Here is a 27,849-nt window from a genome sequence, read left to right as displayed (position 1 = left end):
AAAAATCCTAACAGATACAATAGGGTTTCAGCACTGCGTGCTTGAACCCCTAATAATAATAATAAAAATCCTAACAGATACAATAGGGTTTCAGCACTGCGTGCTTGAACCCCTAATAATTAAAGCTGCAAGCAGCATTTACCGGGGTTCAAGCACATTAAGGCCTCTGAGGTGGTCTGAGCCAACCTGGATGCATGGATGACATTTAAACACATCCAAAATGGAGAACAGGCTAACAGACAGACACACACACTGAAAGTAAATGATTAGACTAATATATGTATACTCTATAAGCATATGCACACACACACACACACACACACACACAGAAAGACACACATATACATGCACAAACATTTTGTTGCAGATATAGGTATTTGAAATAAGTGATAGGTGACAATAAACTTATTGCAAGTCTTCTCTTTTTAAGAGTTTAGATGTCATTTTCAGGTTAAACTGTAATCACAATGTGGCAAAATAGTAAAAACTGATATATCTGTAAGAACAAAATGGAAAACATTGACTCAATGAGATTTAAAATGTTATAACAGTTACATTTTTAATGTTTTGGGATGAATTCATGAATCCTTTCAACAGTGCTGTTCAACTTAACGGAATGAGCCCATTAGTGGTCTTCCACTGCCATCTAGAGGTTATAAATTGCATTTACTCAAGCAACACTGTTTTTAAACATAACTGTTATAGTGTTTTTTTTTTTTTTTGCCCAATCTCTCTTAAATTTTGCATGCTTGTTTAGAATGAAATTATGCATTGTTTTACACAGTTTTGATAATTTGTGGGCTTTCTGTTTGTATTAATAGGCCTTTGTGTACACTATGAAAAGAACATATTATAAAATTACTGGTTTATAGTTGTCCAAATGCAGTTGTTCAACATGTTTTTGATAATTATTGACCTTCAGAGTCTACAGAATTGTACTTCAGTGGTTTTATTGATTTTCATCTTAAACCGTATCACAAGTATGCCAAAGTAACTTTTTAAAATAATCTTGAATATTTAATTAACAGCTTTATTGACAACATTGGTCCCAGAGGCAAAGTTGTTCAGAATGAGGAGATCTATCATATGATATGAAGATTTAGTGTTTTTGAGTGAATATATGAGCATTTTCAAACAATTTGGGGCCATTTACCATATAAATCTTGTGTTTTGAGACCTTTTCTACTGTTACAGCGCCACCTATGGTCTGATCTCCATGAAACTTTGCATGCTTGTTAAGAGTCACCTGTTACATGATTTCACTGAGTTTCATACAGTTTTGAGTTTTCGTTTAGGTTTTATAGGCTTTGGGGTATGTTTGGCCACACCCCTTTTTCTAAATTACCCCTTTACAGCTAACCAAAGGACAAAATTCAACATTTTTTTGATAATTATTGATCTAGAGAGTCCACAGAATATTACTGCAGTGGTTTGGTTCCGATCGGGCAAAAAATCTAGGACTAGTTCGCAAAAGTAGGTTTTTAACATATTTGTGAATAACAATTGAACGATTTGATTGACAGCAATGGTTCTTGAGGCAAAGTTGTGCATTATGAGGAGATCTATCAAATGATATGCATATTGTGTTGATACGTGAAACACCACGTGATTACAGAGCCATAAAACTCGTTAGCGCCAACTAGTGGCCGATTTCTTTCAAAATTCTTACAGACCTTAATGTTCATGAGTCGAACGTACCCAGCGAGTTTCGTTCCGATCAACATCCGTTAACCCTTTCAAATAGGTGCTTAAAATTGTTTGGCCAATGGCGGCCATGTTTTTTGAGATATGCAAATGTCCTCCTAGGTACTTGTGCCCCTTCAGACCAAGACACTGCATACCAATTTTCAAGTCGATCGAGCCAACGGTTGCCTAGTTATAGCCATTCATGTGTTTTTTCTATCTTATAGCGCCCCCAAGTGGCAGAGATGCGCAATTTTTTTGATTTCACCCAAAATTGAGCTCGTACATATGTGTACCAAGTTTGGTGAAGTTATCTCATTCCGTTCAAGAGTTATAGTTAAAATAGCATTTGGCCAACGTTACTATAGATGGTTTTTGGCGTACTGTTTCGCGTAAAAATTGAAATTTCAACTTTTTTTTGATAATTATTGATATTGAGTGTCCCGGGAATATTAATGAAGTGGTTTGGTTCTGATTGGTTGAAAATCCTAGGACTAGTTCGCAAAAGTAGGTTTCGGATATAGCTCGATTTTGCGAGAAAACGGTGCGTCGTAGACCCCAAAAAGGCGCCGTGCACTTTTGTTCGGGCTAACCCAAGGATTGCTATGATGCCATGTTTTTGAGTTTATGGCTAACGGTTTACGATTCACGGCCAAAAACGTCCAAAATTTTTGTTTTTTGCGCTATAGCGCCCCCGTTTGGCCGATTGGGCTGAGACTTTGATAAGTTCTCCCCAAAATGAGCTCTACGATCTGTCCAAATTTCAGCTCTCTAGGCCTTACGGTTTGGGCTGCACGTTCAGTTCTAGGGCGGAAGAATAATAATAATAATAATTAAAGCTGCAAGCAGCATTTTACCGGGGTTCAAGCACATTAAGGCCTCTGAGGTGGTCTGAGCCAACCTGGATGCATGGATGACAGTTAAACACATCCAAAATGGAGAACAGGCTAACAGACAGACACACACACTGAAAGTAAATGATTAGACTAATATATGTATACTCTATAAGCATATGCTCTCTCTCACACACACACACACACACACACACACAAACAAAGACACACATATACATGCACAAACATTTTGTTGCAGATATAGGTATTTGAAATAAGTGATAGGTGATAATAAACTTATTGCAAGTCTTTTCTTTTTAAGAGTTTAGATGTCATTTTCAGGTTAAACTGTAATCATAATGTGGCAAAATTTTAAAAACTGATATATCTGTATGATCAAAATGGAAAACATTGACTCAATGAGATTTAAAATGTTATAACAGTTCATTTTTTAATGTTTTGGCATGAATTCATGAATCCTTTCAACAGTACTGTTCAACTTTACTGAATGAGCCCATTAGTGGTCTTCCGCTGCCATCTAGTGGTTATAAATTGCATTTACTCCAACAACACTGTGTTTTTAAACATAACTGTTATAGTGTTATTTTTTTTTTGCCCAATCTCTCTTAAATTTTGCATGCTTGTTTAGAATGAAATTATGCATTATTTTACACAGTTTTGATAATTTGTGGGCTTTCTGTTTGTATTAATAGGCCTTTGTGTGCACTATGAAAAGAACATATTAGAAAATGACTGGTTTATAGTTGCCCAAATGCAATTGTTCAACATGTTTTTGATAATTATGGACCTTCAGAGTCTAGAGAATTGTACTTCAGTGGTTTTATTGATTTTCAGCTTAAACCGTATCACAAGTATGCCAAAGTAACTTTTTAAAATAATCTTGAATATTTAATTAACAGCTTTATTGACAACATTGGTCCCAGAGGCAAAGTTGTTCAGAATGAGGAGATTTATCACATGATATGAAGATTTAGTGTTTTTGAGTGAATATATGAACATTTTCAAACAATTTGAGGCCATTTACCATATAAATCTTGTGTTTTGAGACCTTTTCTACTGTTATAGCGCCACCTATGGTCTGATCTCCATGAAACTTTGCATGCTTGTTAAGAGTCACCTGTTACATGATTTCACTTAGTTTCATAAAGTTTTGAGTTTTCCTTTAGGTTTTATAGGCTTTGGGGTATGTTTGGCCACACCCCTTTTTCTAAATTACCCCGTTACAGCTAACCAAAGGACAAAATTCAACATTTTTTTAATAATTATTGATCTAGAGAGTCCACAGAATATTACTGCAGTGGTTTGGTTCCGATCGGGCAAAAAACCTAGGACTAGTTCGCAAAAGTATATTTTTAACATATTTGTGAATAACAATTGAACGATTTGATTGACAGCAATGGTTCTTGAGGCAAAGTTGTGCATTACGAGGAGATCTATCAAATGATATGCATATTGTGTTGATATGTGAAACACCACGTGATTACAGAGCCATAAAACTCGTTAGCGCCAACTAGTGGCCGATTTCTTTCAAAATTCTTACAGACCTTAAGGTTCATGAGTCGAACGTACCCAGTGAGTTTCGTTCCGATCAACATCCGTTAACCCTTTCAAATAGGTGCTTAAATTTGTTTGGCAAATGGCGGCCATGTTTTTTGAGATATGCAAATGTCCTCATAGGTACATGTGCCCCTTCAGACCAAGACACTGCATACCGATTTTCAAGTCGATCGAGCCAACGGTTGCCTAGTTATAGCAATTTATGTGTTTTTTCTATCTTATAGCGCCCCCAAGTGGCAGAGATGCGCAATTTTTTTGATTTGACCAAAGATTGAGCTCATACATATGTGTACCGAGTTTGGTGAAGATATCTCATTCCGTTCAAGAGTTATAGTCAAAATAGCATTTGGCTAACGTTAGCATAGACGCTTTTTGGTGTACTGTTTCGCGTAAGAATTGAAATTTCAACTTTTTTTTGATAATTATTGATATTGAGTGTCCAGGGAATATTTATGAAGTGGTTTGGTTCTGATTGGTTGAAAATCCTAGGACTAGTTCGCAAAAGTAGGTTTCGGATATAGCTCGATTTTGCGAGAAAACGGTGCGTCGTAGACCCCAAAAAGGCGCCGTGCACTTTTGTTCGGGCTAACCCAAGGATTGCAACAATGCCATGTTTTTGAGTCTACGGCTAACGGTATACGATTTACGGCCAAAAATGTCCAAAATTTTTGTTTTTTGCGCTGTAGCGCCCCCGTTAGGCCGATTGGGCTGAGACTTTGATAAGTTCTCCCCAAATTGAGCTCTACGATCTGTCCAAATTTCAGCTCTCTACGCCTTACGGTTTGGGCTGCACGTTCAGTTCTAGGGCAGAAGAATAATAATAATAATAATAATAATAATAATAATAATAATAAAAATCCTAACAAATACAATAGGGTTTCAGCACTGCGTGCTTGAACCCCTAATAATTAAAGCTGCAAGCAGCATTTACCGGGGTTCAAGCACATTAAGGCCTCTGAGGTGGTCTGAGCCAACCTGGATGTATGGATGACATTTAAACACATCCAAAATGGAGAACAGGCTAACAGACAGACACACACACTGAAAGTAAATGATTAGACTAATATATGTATACTCTATAAGCATATGCACACACACAGACACACACACACACACACAGAAAGACACACATATACATGCACAAACATTTTGTTGCAGATATAGGTATTTGAAATAAGTGATAGGTGACAATAAACTTATTGCAAGTCTTCTCTTTTTAAGAGTTTAGATGTCATTTTCAGGTTAAACTGTAATCACAATGTGGCAAAATAGTAAAAACTGATATATCTGTAAGAACAAAATGGAAAACATTGACTCAATGAGATTTAAAATGTTATAACAGTTACATTTTTAATGTTTTGGGATGAATTCATGAATCCTTTCAACAGTACTGTTCAACTTAACTGAATGAGCCCATTAGTGGTCTTCCACTGCCATCTAGAGGTTATAAATTGCATTTACTCAAGCAACACTGTTTTTAAACATAACTGTTATAGTGTTTTTTTTTTTTTTTTGCCCAATCTCTCTTAAATTTTGCATGCTTGTTTAGAATGAAATTATGCATTGTTTTACACAGTTTTGATAATGTGTGGGCTTTCTGTTTGTATTAATAGGCCTTTGTGTACACTATGAAAAGAACATATTATAAAATTACTGGTTTATAGTTGTCCAAATGCAATTGTTCAACATGTTTTTGATAATTATTGACCTTCAGAGTCTACAGAATTGTACTTCAGTGGTTTTATTGATTTTCATCTTAAACCGTATCACAAGTATGCCAAAGTAACTTTTTAAAATAATCTTGAATATTTAATTAACAGCTTTATTGACAACATTGGTCCCAGAGGCAAAGTTGTTCAGAATGAGGAGATCTATCATATGATATGAAGATTTAGTGTTTTTGAGTGAATATATGAGCATTTTCAAACAATTTGGGGCCATTTACCATATAAATCTTGTGTTTTGAGACCTTTTCTACAGTTATAGCGCCACCTATGGTCTGATCTCCATGAAACTTTGCATGCTTGTTAAGAGTCACCTGATACATGATTTCACTGAGTTTCATACAGTTTTGAGTTTTCCTTTAGGTTTTATAGGCTTTGGGGTATGTTTGGCCACACCCCTTTTTCTAAATTACCCGGTTACAGCTAACCAAAGGACAAAATTCAACATTTTTTTAATAATTATTGATCTAGAGAGTCCACAGAATATTACTGCAGTGGTTTGGTTCCGATCGGGCAAAAAACCTAGGACTAGTTCGCAAAAGTAGGTTTTTAACATATTTGTGAATAACAATTGAACGATTTGATTGACAGCAATGGTTCTTGAGGCAAAGTTGTGCATTACGAGGAGATCTATCAAATGATATGCATATTGTGTTGATATGTGAAACACCACGTGATTACAGAGCCATAAAACTCGTTAGCGCCAACTAGTGGCCGATTTCTTTCAAAATTCTTACAGACCTTAAGGTTCATGAGTCGAACGTACCCAGCGAGTTTCGTTCCGATCAACATCCGTTAACCCTTTCAAATAGGTGCTTAAATTTGTTTGGCCAATGACGGCCATGTTTTTTGAGATATGCAAATGTCCTCATAAGTACTTGTGCCCCTTCAGACCAAGACACTGCATACCGATTTTCAAGTTGATCGAGCCAACGGTTGCCTAGTTATAGCAATTTATGTGTTTTTTCTATCTTATAGCGCCCCCAAGTGGCAGAGATGCGCAATTTTTTTGATTTGACCAAAGATTGAGCTCATACATATGTGTACCGAGTTTGGTGAAGATATCTCATTCCGTTCAAGAGTTATAGTCAAAATAGTATTTGGCTAACGTTAGCATAGACGCTTTTTGGCGTACTGTTTCGCGTAAGAATTGAAATTTCAACTTTTTTTTAATAATTATTGATATTGAGTGTCCAGGGAATATTTATGAAGTGGTTTGGTTCTGATTGGTTGAAAATCCTAGGACTAGTTCGCAAAAGTAGGTTTCGGGTATAGCTCGATTTTGCGAGAAAACGGTGCGTCGTAGACCCCAAAAAGGCGCCGTGCACTTTTGTTCGGGCTAACCCAAGGATTGCAACAATGCCATGTTTTTGAGTCTATGGCTAACGGTATACGATTTACGGCCAAAAATGTCCAAAATTTTTGCTTTTTGCGCTGTAGCGCCCCCGTTAGGCCGATTGGGCTGAGACTTTGATAAGTTCTCCCCAAATTGAGCTCTACGATCTGTCCAAATTTCAGCTCTCTAGGCCTTACGGTTTGGGCTGCACGTTCAGTTTTAGGGCAGAAGAATAATAATAATAATAATAATAATAATAATAATAATAATAATAATTAAAGCTGCAAGCAGCATTTTACCGGGGTTCAAGCATTTAAGGCATCTGAGGTGGTCAGAGCCAACCTGGATGTTTGGATGACATTTAAACACATCCAAAATAGAGAACAGGTTAACAGACAGACACACACACTGAAAGTAAATGATTAGACTAATATATGTATACTCTATAAGCATATGCACACACACACACACAAAGACACACATATACATGCACAAACATTTTGTTGCAGATATAGGTATTTGAAATAAGTGATAGGTGACATAAAATTATTGCAAGTCTTCTCTTTTTCAGAGTTTAGATGTCATTTTCAGGTTAAACTGTAAACATAATGTGGCAAAATTGTAAAAACTGATACATCTGTATAAACAAAATGGAAAACATCAATTCAATGAGATTTAAAATGTTATAACAGTTAATTTATTAATGTTTTGGCATGAATTCATGAAAACAGTACTGTTTAACTAGCTGAATGAGCCCATTAGTGGTCTTCCGCTGCCATCTAGTGGTTATAAATTGCATTTACTCAAACAACACTGTGTTTTAAAACTTAACTGTTATAGTGTTGTAATTTTTTTTTTGCCCAATCTCTCTTAAATTTTGCGTGCTTGTTTAGAATGAAATCATGCATTTTTTTACACAGTTTTGATAATTTGTGGGCTTTCTGTTTGTATAAATAGGCCTTTGTGTACACTATGCAAATAACATATTATAAAATTATTGGTTTATAGTTGCCCAAATGCAATTGTTCAACATGTTTTTGATAATTATTGACCTTCAGAGTCTAGAGAATTGTACTTCAGTGGTTTTATTGATTTTCAGCTTAAACCGTATCACAAGTATGCCAAAGTAACTTTTTAAAATAATCTTGAATATTTAATTAACAGCTTTATTGACAACATTGGTCCCAGAGGCAAAGTTGTTCAGAATGAGGAGATTTATCATATGATATGAAGATTTAGTGTTTTTGAGTGAATATATGAACATTTTCAAACAATTTGAGGCCATTTACCATATAAATCTTGTGTTTTGAGACCTTTTCTACTGTTATAGCGCCACCTATGGTCTGATCTCCATGAAACTTTGCATGCTTGTTAAGAGTCACCTGTTACATGATTTCACTGAGTTTCATAAAGTTTTGAGTTTTCCTTTAGGTTTTATAGGCTTTGGGGTATGTTTGGCCACACCCCTTTTTCTAAATTATCCCTTTACAGCTAACCAAAGGACAAAATTCAACATTTTTTTAATAATTATTGATCAAGAGTGTCCACAGAATATTACTGCAGTGGTTTGGTTCCGATCGGGCAAAAAACCTAGGACTAGTTCGCAAAAGTATGTTTTTAACATATTTGTGAATAACAATTGAACGATTTGATTGACAGCAATGGTTCTTGAGGCAAAGTTGTGCATTACGAGGAAATCTATCAAATGATATGCATATTGTGTTGATATGTGAAACACCACGTGATTACAGAGCCATGAAACTCGTCAGCGCCAACTAGTGGCCGATTTCTTTCAAAATTCTTACAGACCTTAAGGTTCATGAGTCGAACGTACCCAGCGAGTTTCGTTCCGATCAACATCCGTTAACCCTTTCAAATAGGTGCTTAAATTTGTTTGGCCAATGGCGGCCATGTTTTTTGAGATATGCAAATGTCCTCATAGGAACTTGTGCCCCTTCAGACCAAGACACTGCATACCGATTTTCAAGTCGATCGAGCCAACGGTTGCCTAGTTATAGCAATTTATGTGTTTTTTCTATCTTATAGCGCCCCCAAGTGGCAGAGATGCGCAATTTTTTTGATTTGACCAAAGATTGAGCTCATACATATGTGTACCGAGTTTGGTGAAGATATCTCATTCCGTACAAGAGTTATAGTCAAAATAGCATTTGGCTAACGTTAGCATAGACGCTTTTTGGTGTACTGTTTCGCGTAAGAATTGAAATTTCAACTTTTTTTTGATAATTATTGATATTGAGTGTCCAGGGAATATTTATGAATTGGTTTGGTTCTGATTGGTTGAAAATCCTAGGACTAGTTCGCAAAAGTAGGTTTCGGATATAGCTCGATTTTGCGAGAAAACGGTGCGTCGTAGACCCCAAAAAGGCGCCGTGCACTTTTGTTCGGGCTAACCCAAGGATTGCAACAATGCCATGTTTTTGAGTCTACGGCTAACGGTATACGATTTACGGCCAAAAATGTCCAAAATTTTTGCTTTTCGCGCTGTAGCGCCCCCGTTAGGCCGATTGGGCTGAGACTTTGATAAGTTCTCCCCAAATTGAGCTCTACGATCTGTCCAAATTTCAGCTCTCTAGGCCTTACGGTTTGGGCTGCACGTTCAGTTCTAGGGCAGAAGAATAATAATAATAATAATAATTAAAGCTGCAAGCAGCATTTACCGGGGTTCAAGCACATTTAGGCCTCTGAGGTGGTCTGAGCCAACCTGGATGCATGGATGACATTTAAACACATCCAAAATGGAGAACAGGCTAACAGACAGACACACACACTGAAAGTAAATGATTAGACTAATATATGTATACTCTATAAGCATATGCACACACACACACACACACACACACACACACACACACAGAAAGACACACATATACATGCACAAACATTTTGTTGCAGATATAGGTATTTGAAATAAGTGATAGGTGACAATAAACTTATTGCAAGTCTTCTCTTTTTAAGAGTTTAGATGTCATTTTCAGGTTAAACTGTAATCACAATGTGGCAAAATAGTAAAAACTGATATATCTGTAAGAACAAAATGGAAAACATTGACTCAATGAGATTTAAAATGTTATAACAGTTACATTTTTAATGTTTTGGGATGAATTCATGAATCCTTTCAACAGTACTGTTCAACTTAACTGAATGAGCCCATTAGTGGTCTTCCGCTGCCATCTAGAGGTTATAAATTGCATTTACTCAAGCAACACTGTTTTTAAACATAACTGTTATAGTGTTTTTTTTTTTTTTTTTTTGCCCAATCTCTCTTAAATTTTGCATGCTTGTTTAGAATGAAATTATGCATTGTTTTACACAGTTTTGATAATGTGTGGGCTTTCTGTTTGTATTAATAGGCCTTTGTGTACACTATGAAAAGAACATATTATAAAATTACTGGTTTATAGTTGCCCAAATGCAATTGTTCAACATGTTTTTGATAGTTATTGACCTTCAGAGTCTACAGAATTGTACTTCAGTGGTTTTATTGATTTCCATCTTAAACCGTATCACAAGTATGCCAAAGTAACTTTTTAAAATAATCTTGAATATTTAATTAACAGCTTTATTGACAACATTGGTCCCAGAGGCAAAGTTGTTCAGAATGAGGAGATCTATCATATGATATGAAGATTTAGTGTTTTTGAGTGAATATATGAGCATTTTCAAACAATTTGGGGCCATTTACCATATAAATCTTGTGTTTTGAGACCTTTTCTACTGTTATAGCGCCACCTATGGTCTGATCTCCATGAAACTTTGCATGCTTGTTAAGAGTCACCTGATACATGATTTCACTGAGTTTCATACAGTTTTGAGTTTTCCTTTAGGTTTTATAGGCTTTGGGGTATGTTTGGACACACCCCTTTTTCTAAATTACCCGGTTACAGCTAACCAAAGGACAAAATTCAACATTTTTTTAATAATTATTGATCTAGAGAGTCCACAGAATATTACTGCAGTGGTTTGGTTCCGATCGGACAAAAAACCTAGGACTAGTTCGCAAAACTAGGTTTTTAACATATTTGTGAATAACAATTGAACGATTTGATTGACAGCAATGGTTCTTGAGGCAAAGTTGTGCATTACGAGGAGATCTATCAAATGATATGCATATTGTGTTGATATGTGAAACACCACGTGATTACAGAGCCATAAAACTCGTTAGCGCCAACTAGTGGCCGATTTCTTTCAAAATTCTTACAGACCTTAAGGTTCATGAGTCGAACGTACCCAGCGAGTTTCGTTCCGATCAACATCCGTTAACCCTTTCAAATAGGTGCTTAAATTTGTTTGGCCAATGACGGCCATGTTTTTTGAGATATGCAAATGTCCTCATAAGTACTTGTGCCCCTTCAGACCAAGACACTGCATACCGATTTTCAAGTTGATCGAGCCAACGGTTGCCTAGTTATAGCAATTTATGTGTTTTTTCTATCTTATAGCGCCCCCAAGTGGCAGAGATGCGCAATTTTTTTGATTTGACCAAAGACTGAGCTCATACATATGTGTACCGAGTTTGGTGAAGATATCTCATTCCGTTCAAGAGTTATAGTCAAAATAGTATTTGGCTAACGTTAGCATAGACGCTTTTTGGCGTACTGTTTCACGTAAGAATTGAAATTTCAACTTTTTTTTAATAATTATTGATATTGAGTGTCCAGGGAATATTTATGAAGTGGTTTGGTTCTGATTGGTTGAAAATCCTAGGACTAGTTCGCAAAAGTAGGTTTCGGATATAGCTGGATTTTGCGAGAAAACGGTGCGTCGTAGACCCCAAAAAGGCGCCGTGCACTTTTGTTCGGGCTAACCCAAGGATTGCAACAATGCCATGTTTTTGAGTCTACGGCTAACGGTATACGATTTACGGCCAAAAATGTCCAAAATTTTTGTTTTTTGCGCTGTAGCGCCCCCGTTAGGCCGATTGGGCTGAGACTTTGATAAGTTCTCCCCAAATTGAGCTCTACGATCTGTCCAAATTTCAGCTCTCTAGGCCTTACGGTTTGGGCTGCACGTTCAGTTCTAGGGCAGAAGAATAATAATAATAATAATAATAATAATAATAATAATAATAAAAATCCTAACAAATACAATAGGGTTTCAGCACTGCGTGCTTGAACCCCTAATAAAAATCCTAACAATTACAATAGGGTTTCAGCACTGCGTGCTTGAACCCCTAATAATAAAAATCCTAACAAATACAATAGGGTTTCAGCACTGCGTGCTTGAACCCCTAATTAAAGCTGCAAGCAGCATTTTACCGGGGTTCAAGCACATTAAGGCCTCTGAGGTGGTCAGAGCCAACCTGGATATTTGGATGACATTTAAACACATCCAAAATGGAGAACAGGCTAACAGACAGACACACACACTGAAAGTAAATGATTAGACTAATATATTAATTCTCTATAAGCATGTGCACACACACACACACACACACACACACACAAAGACAAAGACACACATTTACATGCACACACATTTTGTTGCAGATATAGGTATTTGAAATAAGTGATAGGTGACAGTAAACTGATTGCAAGTCTTCTCTTTTTAAGAGTTTAGATGTCATTTTCAGGTTAAACTGTAATCATAATGTGGCAAAATTGTAAAAACTGATATATCTGTATGAACAAAATGGAAAACATTGACTCAATGAGATTTAAAATGTTATAACAGTTCATTTTTTAATGTTTTGGCATGAATTCATGAATCCTTTCAACAGTACTGTTCAACTTTGCTGAATGAGCCATTAGTGGTCTTCCGCTGCCATCTAGTGGTTATAAATTGCATTTACTCAAGCAACACTGTGTTTTAAAACATAACTGTTATAGTGTGTTTTTTTTTTTTGCCCAATCTCTCTTAAATTTTGCATGCTTGTTTAAAATGAAATTATGCATTATTTTACACAGTTTTGATAATTTGTGGCCTTTCTGTTTGTATTAATAGGCCTTTGTGTACACTATGAAAAGAACATATTACAAAATTACTGGTTTATAGTGGCCCAAATGCACTTGTTCAACATGTTTATGATAATTATTGACCTTCAGACTCTAGAGAATTGTACTTCAGTGGTTTTATTGATTTTCAGCTTATACCTTATAACTAGTTTGCCAAAAGTAACTTTTTAAAATAATCTTGAATTTTTAATTAACAGCTTTATTGACAACATTGGTCCCAGAGGCAAAGTTGTTCAGAATGAGGTGATCTATCATATGATATGAAGATCTAGTGTTTTTGAGTGAATATATGAGCATTTTCAAACAATTTGAGGCCATTTACCATATAAATCTTGTGTTTTGAGACCTTTTCTACTGTTATAGCGCCACCTATGGTCTGATCTCCATGAAACTTTGCATGCTTGTTAAGAGTCACCTGTGACATGATTTCACTGAGTTTCATAAAGTTTTGAGTTTTCCTTTAGGTTTTATAGGCTTTGGGGTATATTTGGCCACACCCCTTTTCCTAAATTACCCCGTTACAGCTAACCAAAGGACAAAATTCAACATTTTTTTAATAATTATTGATCTAGAGAGTCCACAGAATATTACTGCAGTGGTTTGGTTCCGATCGGACAAAAAACCTAGGACTAGTTCGCAAAAGTAGGTTTTTAACATATTTGTGAATAACAATTGAACGATTTGATTGACAGCAATGGTTCTTGAGGCAAAGTTGTGCATTATGAGGAGATCTATCAAATGATATGCATATTGTGTTGATATGTGAAACACCACGTGATTACAGAGCCATAAAACTTGTTAGCGCCAACTAGTGGCCGATTTCTTTCAAAATTCTTACAGACCTTAAGGTTCATGAGTCGAACGTACCCAGCGAGTTTCGTTCCGATCAACATCCGTTAACCCTTTCAAATAGGTGCTTAAAATTGTTTGGCCAATAGCGGCCATGTTTTTTGACATATGCAAATGTCCTCATAGGTACTTGTGCCCCTTCAGACCAAGACACTGCATACCAATTTTCAAGTCGATCGAGCCAACGGTTGCCTAGTTATAGCCATTTATGTGTTTTTTCTATCTTATTGCGCCCCCAAGTGGCAGAGATGCGCATTTTTTTTTATTTTACCCAAAATTGAGCTCGTACATATGTGTACCAAGTTTGGTGAAGTTATCTCATTCCGTTCAAGAGTTATAGTTAAAATAGCATTTGGCCAACGTTACTATAGACGCTTTTTGGCGTACTGTTTCGCGTAAAAATTGAAATTTCAACTTTTTTTTGATAATTATTGATATTGAGTGTCCAGGGAATATTTCTGAAGTGGTTTGGTTCTGATTGGTTGAAAATCCTAGGACTAGTTCGCAAAAGTAGGTTTCGGATATAGCTTGATTTTGCGAGAAAACGATGCGTCGTAGACCCCAAAAAGGCGCCGTGCACTTTTGTTCGGGCTAACCCAAGGATTGCTATGATGCCATGTTTTTGAGTTTATGGCAAACGGTTTACGATTCACGGCCAAAAACGTCCAAAATTTTTGTTTTTTGCGCTATAGCGCCCCCGTTTGGCCGATTGGGCTGAGACTTTGATAAGTTCTCCCCAAAATGAGCTCTACGATCTGTCCAAATTTCAGCTCTCTAGGCCTTACGGTTTGGGCTGCACGTTCAGTTCTAGGGCGGAAGAATAATAATAATAATAATAATTAAAGCTGCAAGCAGCGTTTACCGGGGTTCAAGCACATTAAGGCCTCTGAGGTGGTCTGAGCCAACCTGGACGTATGGATGACCGTTAAACACATCCAATATGGAGAATAGGCTGACAGACAGACACACGCACTGAAATTAAATGATTAAACTAGTTTTTAAGAGTTTGGATGTCATTTTCAGGTTTCACTGTAATCATAATGTGGCAAAATTTTAAAAACTGATAAGTCTGTATGAAGAAAATTGAAAACTTTAACAGTGAGATTTAAAACGTTGCAACAGTGGGTTTTTTTTATTGTTTGGGCATGAATTCATAAATCTTTTCAAAAGTACTGTTTCAATTTGCAGAATGAGCCCATTAGTGGTCTTCTGCTGCCATCTAGTGGTTATAAATTGCATTTACTCAAACAACACTGTTTTTAAACATAACTGTTATAGTATAGTGTTATGTTTTTTGCCCAATCTCTCTTAAATTTTACATACTTGTTTAGGATGAAATTAGGCATTATTTTACACAGTTTTGATAATTTGTGGGCTTTCTGTTTGTATTAATAGGCCTTTGTGTACACTATGAAAAGAACATATTATAAAATTACTGGTTTATAGTTGTCCAAATAAAATTGTTCAACATGTTTTTGATAATTATTGACATTCAGAGTCTAGAGAATTGTACTTCAGTGGTTTTATTGATTTAATTTTCAGCTTAAAGCCTTGGACTACTTTGCCAAAGTAACTTTTTTAAATAATCTTCAATATTTAATTAACAGCTTTATTGACAACATTGGTCCCAGAAGTTGTTCAGAATGAGGAGATCTATCATATGATATGAAGATCTAGTGTTTATGTGAATATATGAGCATTTTCAGACAATTTGAGGCCATTTACCATGTAAATCTTATGTTTTGAGACCTTTTCTACTGTTATAGCGCCACCTATGGTCCGATCTCCATGAAAATTTGCATGGTTGTTAAGGGTCAGCTGTTACATGTTTTCATCAAGTTTCATAAAGTTTTGAGTTTTCGTTTAGGTTTTATATGCTTTTGGGTATTTTGGTCACGCCCCTTTTCTAATTTAGCCAGTTATAGCTAACCAAAGGACAAAATTCTGAAAATTTTATGATAATTATTGATCTAGAGAGTCCAGAGAAAATTACTGCAGTGGTTTGGTTTCGATCGGGTAAAAAACCTGGGACTAGTTCGCAAAAGTAGCTTGTTGACATATTTGTGAATTGCAATTGAACGATTTGATTGACATCTTCGCTCCTTGAGGCAAAGTTGTTCACAAAGAGGAGATCTATCATATGATATGAAGATCTAGTGTTTGTGTGAATGTATGAACATGTCCAACAAATTGTGATCATTTTCTATTGAAAATGTGTGTTTTTGAGGCTTTTTCAAATGTTATAGCGCCACCTATGATCCGATCTCCATGACACTTTGCATGCTTGTTAAGAGTCACCTGTTACATGTTCTCACCGAGTTTCATAAAGTTTTGAGTTTTCGTTTAGGTTTTATAGGCTTTGGGGTGTGTTTGGCCACACCCCTTTTCTAAATGACTGATTTAAAGCTAGCCAAACGACAAAATTCAACATTTTTTTGATAATTATTGATCTAGAGAGTCCACAGAATATTACTGCAGTAGTTTGGTTCCGATCGGACAAAAAACCTAGGACTAGTTCGCAAAAGTAGGTTTTTAACATATTTGTGAATAACAATTGAACGATTTGATTGACAGCAATGGTTCTTGAGGCAAAGTTGTGCATTATGAGGAGATCTATCAAATGATATGCATATTGTGTTGATATGTGAAACACCACGTGATTACAGAGCCATAAAACTCGTTAGCGCCAACTAGTGGCCGATTTCTTTCAAAATTTTTACAGACCTTAAGGTTCATGAGTCGAACGTACCCAGCGAGTTTCGTTCCGATCAACATCCGTTAACCCTTTCAAATAGGTGCTTAAAATTGTTTGGCCAATGGCGGCCATGTTTTTTGAGATATGCAAATGTCCTCATAGGTACTTGTGCCCCTTCAGACCAAGACACTGCATACCATTTTTCAAGTCGATCGAGCCAACGGTTGCCTAGTTATAGCCATTTATGTGTTTTTTCTATCTTATTGCGCCCCCAAGTGGCAGAGATGCGCAATTTTTTTGATTTGACCAAAGATTGAGCTCATAGATATGTGTACCGAGTTTGGTGAAGATATCTCATTCCGTTCAAGAGTTATAGTTAAAATAGCATTTGACTAACGTTAGCATAGACGCTTTTTGGCGTATAGTTTTGCGTAAAAATTGAAATTTCAACTTTTTTTTGATAATTATTGATATTGAGTGTCGAGGGAATATTTCTGCAGTGGTTTGGTTTCGAATGGTTGAAAATCCTATGACTAGTTCGCAAAAGTAGGTTTCGGATATAGCTCGATTTTGCACGAAAACGGTGCGTCGTAGAGCAAAAAATGCAGCTGTGCACTTTTGTTCGGACTAACCCAAGGATTGCAATGATGCCATGTTTTTGAGTCTACGGCTAACGGTTTACGTCCTGCGGCCAAAAATGTCAAAAATTTTAGTTTTTTGCGCTGTAGCGCCCCCGTTAGGCCGATTGGGCCGGTTTTTTGTATCTGAGTAGCGAGCAGGACTACTACCATCTGACCAAGTTTCAGCTCTCTAGGCCTTACGGTTTGGGCTGCACGTTCAGTTTTAAGGCGGAAGAATAATAATAATAATAAAAATCTTAACAATTACAATAGGGTTTCAGCACTGCGTGCTTGAACCCCTAATTAAAGCTGCAAGCAGCATTTTACCGGGGTTCAAGCATTTAAGGCATCTGAGGTGGTCAGAGCCAACCTGGATGTTTGGATGACATTTAAACACATCCAAAAGGAGAACAGGCTAACAGACAGACACACACACTGACAGCAAATGATTAGACTAATATATGTATACTCTATAAGCATATGCACACACACACACACACACACACACACACAAAGACACACATATACATGGACACAAATTTTGTTGCAGATATAGGTATTTGAAATAAGTGATAGGTGACAATAAACCTATTGCAAGTCTTCTCTTTTTAGAGTTTAGATGTCATTTTCAGGTTAAACTGTAATCATAATGTGGCAAAATTGTAAAAACTGATACATCTGTATGAACAAAATGGAAAACATTGATTCAGTAAGATTTAAAATGTTATAACAGTTAATTTATTATTGTTTTGGCAAGAATTCATGAAAACCGTGCTGTTCAACTTAGCTAAATGAGCCCATTAGTGGTCTTCCGCTGCCATCTAGTGGTTATAAATTGCATTTACTCAAACAACCCTGGTTTTAAACATAACTGTTATAGTGTTGTAATTTTTTTTTTGCCCAATCTCTCTTAAATTTTGCATGCTTGTTTAGAATGAAATTATGCATTATTTTACACAGTTTTGATAATTTGTGGGCTTTCTGTTTGTATAAATAGGCCTTTGTGTACACTATGCAAATAACATATTATAAAATTATTGGTTTATAGTTGCCCAAATGCAATTGTTCAACATGTTTTTGATAATTATTGACCTTCAGAGTCTAGAGAATTGTACTTCAGTGGTTTTATTGATTTTCATCTTAAACCGTATCACAAGTATGCCAAAGTAACTTTTTAAAATAATCTTGAATATTTAATTAACAGCTTTATTGACAACATTGGTCCCAGAGGCAAAGTTGTTCAGAATGAGGAGATATATCATATGATATGAAGATTTAGTGTTTTTGAGTGAATATATGAACATTTTCAAACAATTTGAGGCCATTTACCATATAAATCTTGTGTTTTGAGACCTTTTCTACTGTTATAGCGCCACCTATGGTCTGATCTCCATGAAACTTTGCATGCTTGTTAAGAGTCACCTGTTACATGATTTCACTGAGTTTCATAAAGTTTTGAGTTTTCCTTTAGGTTTTATAGGCTTTGGGGTATGTTTGGCCACACCCCTTTTTCTAAATTACCCTGTTACAGCTAACCAAAGGACAAAATTCAACATTTTTTTAATAATTATTGATCTAGAGAGTCCACAGAATATTACTGCAGTGGTTTGGTTCCGATCGGGCAAAAAACCTAGGACTAGTTCGCAAAAGTAGGTTTTTAACATATTTGTGAATAACAATTAAACGATTTGATTGACAGCAATGGTTCTTGAGGCAAAGTTGTGCATTACGAGGAGATCTATCAAATGATATGCATATTGTGTTGATATGTGAAACACCACGTGATTACAGAGCCATAAAACTCGTTAGCGCCAACTAGTGGCCGATTTCTTTCAAAATTCTTACAGACCTTAAGGTTCATGAGTCGAACGTACCCAGCGAGTTTCGTTCCGAGTCAACATCCGTTAACCCTTTCAAATAGGTGCTTAAAATTGTTTGGCCAATGGCGGCCATGTTTTTTGAGATATGCAAATGTCCTCATAGGTACTTGTGCCCCTTCAGACCAAGACACTGCATACCGATTTTCAAGTCGATCGAGCCAACGGTTGCCTAGTTATAGCCATTTATGTGTTTTTTCTATCTTATTGCGCCCCCAAGTGGCAGAGATGAGCAATTTTTTTGATTTGACCAAAGATTGAGCTCATACATATGTGTACCGAGTTTGGTGAAGATATCTCATTCCGTTCAAGAGTTATAGTTAAAATAGCATTTGGCTAACGTCAGCATAGACGCTTTTTGGCATACTGTTTCGCGTAAGAATTGAAATTTCAACTTTTTTTTGATAATTATTGATATTGAGTGTCCAGGGAATATTTCTGAAGTGGTTTGGTTCTGATTGGTTGAAAATCCTAGGACTAGTTCGCAAAAGTAGGTTTCGGATATAGCTCGATTTTGCGCGAAAACGGTGCCTCGTAGAGCAAAAAATGCAGCTGTGCACTTTTGTTCGGACTAACCCAAGGATTGCAACGATGCCATGTTTTTGAGTCTACGGCTAACGGTTTACGATCTGCGGCCAAAAATGTCAAAAATTTTAGTTTTTTGCGCAGTAGCGCCCCCATTAGGCCGATTGGGCCGGTTTTTTGTATCTGAGTAGCGAGCAGGACTACTACCATCTGACCAAGTTTCAGCTCTCTAGGCCTTACGGTTTGGGCTGCACGTTCAGTTTTAAGGCGGAAAAATAATAATAATAATAAAAATCTTAACAATTACAATAGGGTTTCAGCACTGCGTGCTTGAACCCCTAATTAAAGCTGCAAGCAGCATTTACGGGGTTCAAGCACTTAAGGCATCTTAGGTGGTCAGAGCCAACCTGGACATATATGGATGGCCGTTAAACACATCCAAAATGGAGAATAGGCTAACAGACAGACACACACACTGAAATTAAATGATTAAACTAGTTTTTAAGATTTTAGATGTCATGTTCAGGTTTCACTGTAATCATAATGTGGCAAAATTTTAAAAACTGATATGTCTGAATGAACAAAATGGAAAACTTTAACTCAATGAGATTTGAAATGTTGTAAGAGTGTTTTTTGTATTGTTTAGGCATTACATCCTTTCAACTGTACAGTTTAAGTTAGCTGAATGAGCCCATTAGTGGTTTTCCGCTGCCATCTAGTGGTTATAAATGGCAATTTCTCATACATCAATGTGTTAATCCTTTTAACTCTTAGTGTTTTTTGCCCAATATCTCTTAAATATGGCATGCTCGTTTAGAATGAAATTATGCATTATTTTACACAGTTTTGATAATTTGTGGGCTTTCTGTTTGTATTAATAGGCCTTTGTGTACACTATGCAAATAACATATTATAAAATTACTGGTTTATAGTTGTCCAAATGCAATTGTTCAACATGTTTTTGATAATTATTGACCTTCTGAGTCTAGAGAATTGTACTTCAGTGGTTTTATTGATTTTCAGCTTAAAGCCTTGGAATACTTTGCCAAAGTAACTTTTTCAAATAATCTTGAATATTTAATTAACAGATTTATTGACAAAATTGGTCCCAGAGGCAAAGTTTTTCAGAATGAGGAGATCTATCATATGAAATGAAGATTTAGTGTTTTTGAGTGAATATATGTGCATTTTCAAACAGTTTGAGGCCATTTACCATCTAAATCTTGTGTTATGAGACCTTTTCTACTGTTATAGCGCCACCTATGGATCAATCTCCATGAAACTTTGCAGCCTTGTTGAGAGTCACCTGTTACATGATTTCACCTAGTTTCATAAAGTTTTGAGTTTTCGTTTAGGTTTTATAGGCTTTGGGGTATGTTTGGCCACACCCCTTTTTCTAAATTACCCCTTTACAGCTAACCAAAGGACAAAATTCAACATTTTTTTGATAATTATTGATCTAGAGAGTCCACAGAATATTACTGTAGTGGTTTGGTTCTGATCGGGCAAAAAATCTAGGACTAGTTCGCAAAAGTAGGTTTTTAACATATTTGTGAATAACAATTGAACGATTTGATTGACAGCAATGGTTCTTGAGGCAAAGTTGTGCATTATGAGGAGATCTATCAAATGATATGCATATTGTGTTGATATGTGAAACACCACGTGATTACAGAGCCATAAAACTCGTTAGCGCCAACTAGTGGCCGATTTCTTTCAAAATTCTTACAGACCTTAAGGTTCATGAGTCGAACGTACCCAGCGAGTTTCGTTCCGATCAACATCCGTTAACCCTTTCAAATAGGTGCTTAAAATTGTTTGGCCAATGGCGGCCATGTTTTTTGAGATATGCAAATGTCCTCATAGGTACTTGTGCCCCTTCAGACCAAGACACTGCATACCAATTTTCAAGTCGATCGAGCCAACGGTTGCCTAGTTATAGCCATTTATGTGTTTTTTCTATCTTATTGCGCCCCCAAGTGGCAGAGATGCGCAATTTTTTTTATTTGACCCAAAATTGAGCTCGTACATATGTGTACCAAGTTTGGTGAAGTTATCTCATTCCGTTCAAGAGTTATAGTTAAAATAGCATTTGGCCAACGTTACTATAGACGCTTTTTGGCGTACTGTTTCGCGTAAAAATTGAAATTTCAACTTTTTTTTGATAATTATTGATATTGAGTGTCCAGGAAATATTTCTGAAGTGGTTTGGTTCTGATTGGTTGAAAATCCTAGGACTAGTTCGCAAAAGTAGGTTTCGGATATAGCTGGATTTTGCGAGAAAACGGTGCGTCGTAGACCCCAAAAAGGCGCCGTACACTTTTGTTCGGGCTAACCCAAGGATTGCTATGATGCCATGTTTTTGAGTTTATGGCTAACAGTTTACGATTCACGGCCAAAAACGTCCAAAATTTTTGTTTTTTGCGCTATAGCGCCCCCGTTTGGCCGATTGGGCTGAGACTTTGATAAGTTCTCCCCAAAATGAGCTCTACGATCTGTCCAAATTTCAGCTCTCTAGGCCTTACGGTTTGGGCTGCACGTTCAGTTCTAGGGCGGAAGAATAATAATAATAATAATAATATTAAAGCTGCAAGCAGCATTTTACCGGGGTTCAAGCACATTAAGGCCTCTGAGGTGGTCAGAGCCAACCTGGATGCATGGATGACAGTTAAACACATCCAAAATGGAGAACAGGCTAACAGACAGACACACACACTGAAAGTAAATGATTAGACTAATATATTAACACTCTATAAGCATATGCACACACACACACACACACACACACACACACACACACAAAGATAAACATATACATGCACAAACATTTTGTTGCAGATATAGGTATTTGAAATAAGTGATAGGTGATAATAAACTTATTGCAAGTCTTCTCTTTTTAAGAGTTTAGATGTCATTTTGAGGTTAAACTGTAATCATAATGTGGCAAAATTTTAAAAACTGATATATCTGTATGAACAAAATGGAAAACATTGACTCAATGAGATTTAAAATGTTATAACAGTTCATTTTTAATGTTTTGGCATGAATTCATAAATCCTTTCAACAGTACTGTTCAACTTTACTGAATGAGCCCATTAGTGGTCTTCCGCTGCCATCTAGTGGTTATAAATTGCATTTACTCCAAGAACACTGTGTTTTTAAACATAACTGTTATAGTGTTATTTTTTTTTTTTTGCCCAATCTCTCTTAAATTTTGCATGCTTGTTTAGAATGAAATTATGCATTATTTTACACAGTTTTGATTATTTGTGGGCTTTCTGATTGTATTAATAGGCCTTTGTGTGCACTATGAAAAGAACATATTATGAAATGACTGGTTTATAGTTGCCCAAATGCAATTGTTCAACATCTTTTTGATAATTATTGACCTTCAGAGTCTAGAGAATTGTACTTCAGTGGTTTTATTGATTTTCATCTTAAACCGTATCACAAGTATGCCAAAGTAACTTTTTTAAATAATCTTGAATATTTAATTAACAGCTTTATTGACAACATTGGTCCCAGAGGCAAAGTTGTTCAGAATGAGGAGATTTATCATATGATATGAAGATTTAGTGTTTTTGAGTGAATATATGAACATTTTCAAACAATTTGAGGCCATTTACCATATAAATCTTGTGTTTTGAGACCTTTTCTACTGTTATAGCGCCACCTATGGTCTGATCTCCATGAAACTTTGCATGCTTGTTAAGAGTCACGTGTTACATGATTTCAGTGAGTTTCATAAAGTTTTGAGTTTTCGTTTAGGTTTTATAGGCTTTGGGGTATGTTTGGCCACACCCCTTTTTCTATATTACCCCCTTACAGCTAACCAAAGGACAAAATTCAACATTTTTTTAATAATTATTGATCTACAGAGTCCACAGAATATTACTGCAGTGGTTTGGTTCCGATCGGACAAAAAACCTAGGACTAGTTCGCAAAAGTAGGTTTTTAACATATTTGTGAATAACAATTGAACGATTTGATTGACAGCAATGGTTCTTGAGGCAAAGTTGTGCATTATGAGGAGATCTATCAAATGATATGCATATTGTGTTGATATGTGAAACACCACGTGATTACAGAGCCATAAAACTCGTTAGCGCCAACTAGTGGCCGTTTTCTTTCAAAATTCTTACAGACCTTGAGGTTCATGAGTCGAACGTACCCAGCGAGTTTCGTTCCGATCAACATCCGTTAACCCTTTCAAATAGGTGCTTAAATTTGTTTGGCCAATGGCGGCCATGTTTTTTGAGATATGCAAATGTCCTCATAGGTACTTGTGCCCCTTCAGACCAAGACACTGCATACCAATTTTCAAGTCGATCGAGCCAACGGGTGCCTAGTTATAGCCATTTATGTGTTTTTTAAATCTTATTGCGCCCCCAAGTGGCAGAGATGCGCAATTTTTTTCATTTGACCAAAGATTGAGCTCATACATATGTATACCGAGTTTGGTGAAGATATCTCATTCCGTTCAAGAGTTATAGTCAAAATAGCATTTGGCTAACGTTAGCATAGACGCTTTTTGGTGTACTGTTTCGCGTATGAATTGAAATTTCAACTTTTTTTTGATAATTATTGATATTGAGTGTCCAGGGAATATTTATGAAGTGGTTTGGTTCTGATTGGTTGAAAATCCTAGGACTAGTTCGCAAAAGTAGGTTTCGGATATAGCTCGATTTTGCGAGAAAACGGTGCGTCGTAGACCCCAAAAAGGCGCCGTGCACTTTTGTTCGGGCTAACCCAAGGATTGAAACAATGCCATGTTTTTGAGTCTACGGCTAACGGTATACGATTTTCGGCCAAAACTGTCCAAAATTTTTGTTTTTTGCGCTGTAGCGCCCCCGTTAGGCCGATTGGGCCGGTTCTTTGTATCTGAGTAGCGAGCAAGACTACTACCATCTGACCAAGTTTCAGCTCTCTAGGCCTTACGGTTTGGGCTGCACGTTCAGTTTTAAGGCGGAAGAATAATAATAATAATTAAAGCTGCAAGCAGCATTTACCGGGGTTCAAGCACATTAAGGCCTCTGAGGTGGTCAGAGCCAACCTGGATGCTTGGATGACATTTAAACACATCCAAAATGGAGAACAGGCTAACAGACAGACACACACACTGAAAGTAAATGATTAGACTAATATATGTATACTCTATAAGCATATGCACACACACACACACACACACACACACAAAGACACACATATACATATGCACAAAACATTTTGTTGCAGATATAGGTATTTGAAATAAGGGATTGGTGACAATAAAAGTATTGCAAGTCTTCTCTTTTTAAGAGTTTAGATGTCATTTTCAGGTTAAACTGTAATCATAATGTGGCAAAATTGTAAAAACTGATATATCTGTATGAACAAAATGGAAAATATTGACTCAATGAGATTTAAAATGTTATAACAGTTAATTTTGTAATGTTTTGGCATGAATTCATGAATTCTTTCAACAATACTGTTCACCTTAGCTGAATGAGCCAATTAGTGGTCTTCCGCTGCCATCTAGTGGTTATAAATTGCATTTACTGAAACAGCACTGTGTTTTTAAACATAACTGTTATAGTCTTTTTTTTTTTTTTCCCAATCTCTCTTAAATTTTGCATGCTTGTTTAGAATGAAATTATGCATTGTTTTACACAGTTTTGATAATGTGTGGGCTTTCTGTTTGTATTAATAGGCCTTTGTGTACACTATGAAAAGAACATATTATAAAATTACTGGTTTATAGTTGTCCAAATGCAATTGTTCAACATGTTTTTGATAATTATTGACCTTCAGAGTCTAGAGAATTGTACTTCAGTGGTTTTATTGATTTTCATCTTAAACCGTATCACAAGTATGCCAAAGTAACTTTTTAAAATAATCTTGAATATTTAATTAACAGCTTTATTGACAACATTGGTCCCAGAGGCAAAGTTGTTCAGAATGAGGAGATCTATCATATGATATGAAGATTTAGTGTTTTTGAGTGAATATATGAGCATTTTCAAACAATTTGGGGCCATTTACCATATAAATCTTGTGTTTTGAGACCTTTTCTACTGTTATAGCACCACCTATGGTCTGATCTCCATGAAACTTTGCATGCTTGTTAAGAGTCACCTGATACATGATTTCACTGAGTTTCATACAGTTTTGAGTTTTCCTTTAGGTTTTATAGGCTTTGGGGTATGTTTGGCCACACCCCTTTTTCTAAATTACCCGGTTACAGCTAACCAAAGGACAAAATTCAACATTTTTTTAATAATTATTGATCTAGAGAGTCCACAGAATATTACTGCAGTGGTTTGGTTCCGATCGGGCAAAAAACCTAGGACTAGTTCGCAAAAGTAGGTTTTTAACATATTTGTGAATAACAATTGAACGATTTGATTGACAGCAATGGTTCTTGAGGCAAAGTTGTGCATTACGAGGAGATCTATCAAATGATATGCATATTGTGTTGATATGTGAAACACCACGTGATTACAGAGCCATAAAACTCGTTAGCGCCAACTAGTGGCCGATTTCTTTCAAAATTCTTACAGACCTTAAGGTTCATGAGTCGAACGTACCCAGCGAGTTTCGTTCCGATCAACATCCGTTAACCCTTTCAAATAGGTGCTTAAATTTGTTTGGCCAATGACGGCCATGTTTTTTGAGATATGCAAATCTCCTCATAAGTACTTGTGCCCCTTCAGACCAAGACACTGCATACCGATTTTCAAGTTGATCGAGCCAACGGTTGCCTAGTTATAGCAATTTATGTGTTTTTTCTATCTTATAGCGCCCCCAAGTGGCAGAGATGCGCAATTTTTTTGATTTGACCAAAGATTGAGCTCATACATATGTGTACCGAGTTTGGTGAAGATATCTCATTCCGTTCAAGAGTTATAGTCAAAATAGTATTTGGCTAACGTTAGCATAGACGCTTTTTGGCGTACTGTTTCGCGTAAGAATTGAAATTTCAACTTTTTTTTAATAATTATTGATAATGAGTGTCCAGGGAATATTTATGAAGTGGTTTGGTTCTGATTGGTTGAAAATCCTAGGACTAGTTCGCAAAAGTAGGTTTCGGATATAGCTCGATTTTGCGAGAAAACGGTGCGTCGTAGACCCCAAAAAGGCGCCGTACACTTTTGTTCGGGCTAACCCAAGGATTGCAACAATGCCATGTTTTTGAGTCTACGGCTAACGGTATACGATTTACGGCCAAAAATGTCCAAAATTTTTGTTTTTTGCGCTGTAGCGCCCCCGTTAGGCCGATTGGGCTGAGACTTTGATAAGTTCTCCCCAAATTGAGCTCTACGATCTGTCCAAATTTCAGCTCTCTACGCCTCACGGTTTGGGCTGCACGTTCAGTTCTAGGGCAGAAGAATAATAATAATAATAATAATTAAAGCTGCAAGCAGCATTTACCGGGGTTCAAGCACATTAAGGCCTCTGAGGTGGTCTGAGCCAACCTGGATGCATGGATGACAGTTAAACACATCCAAAATGGAGAACAGGCTAACAGACAGACACACACACTGAAAGTAAATGATTAGACTAATATATGTATACTCTATAAGCATATGCACACACACACACACACACACACACACACACACACAGAAAGACACACATATACATGCACAAACATTTTGTTGCAGATATAGGTATTTGAAATAAGTGATAGGTGACAATAAACTTATTGCAAGTCTTCTCCTTTTAAGAGTTTAGATGTCGTTTTCAGGTTAAACTGTAATCACAATGTGGCAAAATAGTAAAAACTGATATATCTGTAAGAACAAAATGGAAAACATTGACTCAATGAGATTTAAAATGTTATAACAGTTACATTTTTAATGTTTTGGGATGAATTCATGAGTCATTTCAACAGTACTGTTCAACTTAACTGAATGAGCCCATTAGTGGTCTTCCACTGCCATCTAGAGGTTATAAATTGCATTTACTCAAGCAACACTGTGTTTTTAAACATAACTGTTATAGTTTTGTTTTTTGTTTTTTTGCCCAATCTCTCTTAAATATTGCGTGCTTGTTTAGAATGAAATTATGCATTATTTTACACAGTTTTAATAATTTGTGGGCTTTCTGTTTGTATTAATAGGCCTTTGTGTACACTATGCAAATAACATATTATAAAATTACTGGTTTATAATTGTC

The 27,849-nt window shown here is 36.3% G+C and overlaps 1 protein-coding gene and 2 long non-coding RNA genes across 9 annotated transcripts in view; 1 reads left to right on the top strand and 2 right to left on the bottom strand.

Annotated features, from left to right (window-relative positions):
* The window catches only part of LOC127956044 (uncharacterized), a 114,906-nt gene that overhangs the window by 49,701 nt on the left and 37,356 nt on the right, over positions 1–27,849 (bottom strand). The gene's annotated exons all lie outside the window — the stretch shown is intronic.
* On the top strand, positions 120–24,445 carry LOC127956070 (uncharacterized). Of its 6 annotated transcripts, none has more exons than XR_008153434.1 (4): positions 120–450; positions 2,859–4,152; positions 19,212–19,661; positions 24,360–24,445. It is a non-coding gene; the product is annotated as an uncharacterized LOC127956070 (long non-coding RNA). The 6 variants fall into 6 exon arrangements; XR_008153435.1 differs by lacking the exon at positions 24,360–24,445 and adding an exon at positions 16,706–16,832 and having other exon boundaries at positions 2,859–4,087; positions 19,274–19,991; XR_008153433.1 differs by lacking the exon at positions 24,360–24,445 and adding an exon at positions 13,975–14,039 and having other exon boundaries at positions 2,859–4,087; positions 19,212–19,991.
* Positions 625–7,080, bottom strand: LOC127956067 (uncharacterized). The gene is made up of 3 exons (XR_008153429.1): positions 6,133–7,080; positions 3,586–3,654; positions 625–1,177 (listed from the first exon to the last, which is right to left on the bottom strand). It is a non-coding gene; the product is annotated as an uncharacterized LOC127956067 (long non-coding RNA).

Source organism: Carassius gibelio, chromosome A3, assembly GCF_023724105.1.
Source record: "Carassius gibelio isolate Cgi1373 ecotype wild population from Czech Republic chromosome A3, carGib1.2-hapl.c, whole genome shotgun sequence".
Taxonomy (NCBI): Eukaryota; Metazoa; Chordata; class Actinopteri; order Cypriniformes; family Cyprinidae; genus Carassius; species Carassius gibelio.
Note: the sequence above shows the minus strand (reverse complement) of the source record. Positions and strands in the feature narration are given on the sequence as shown.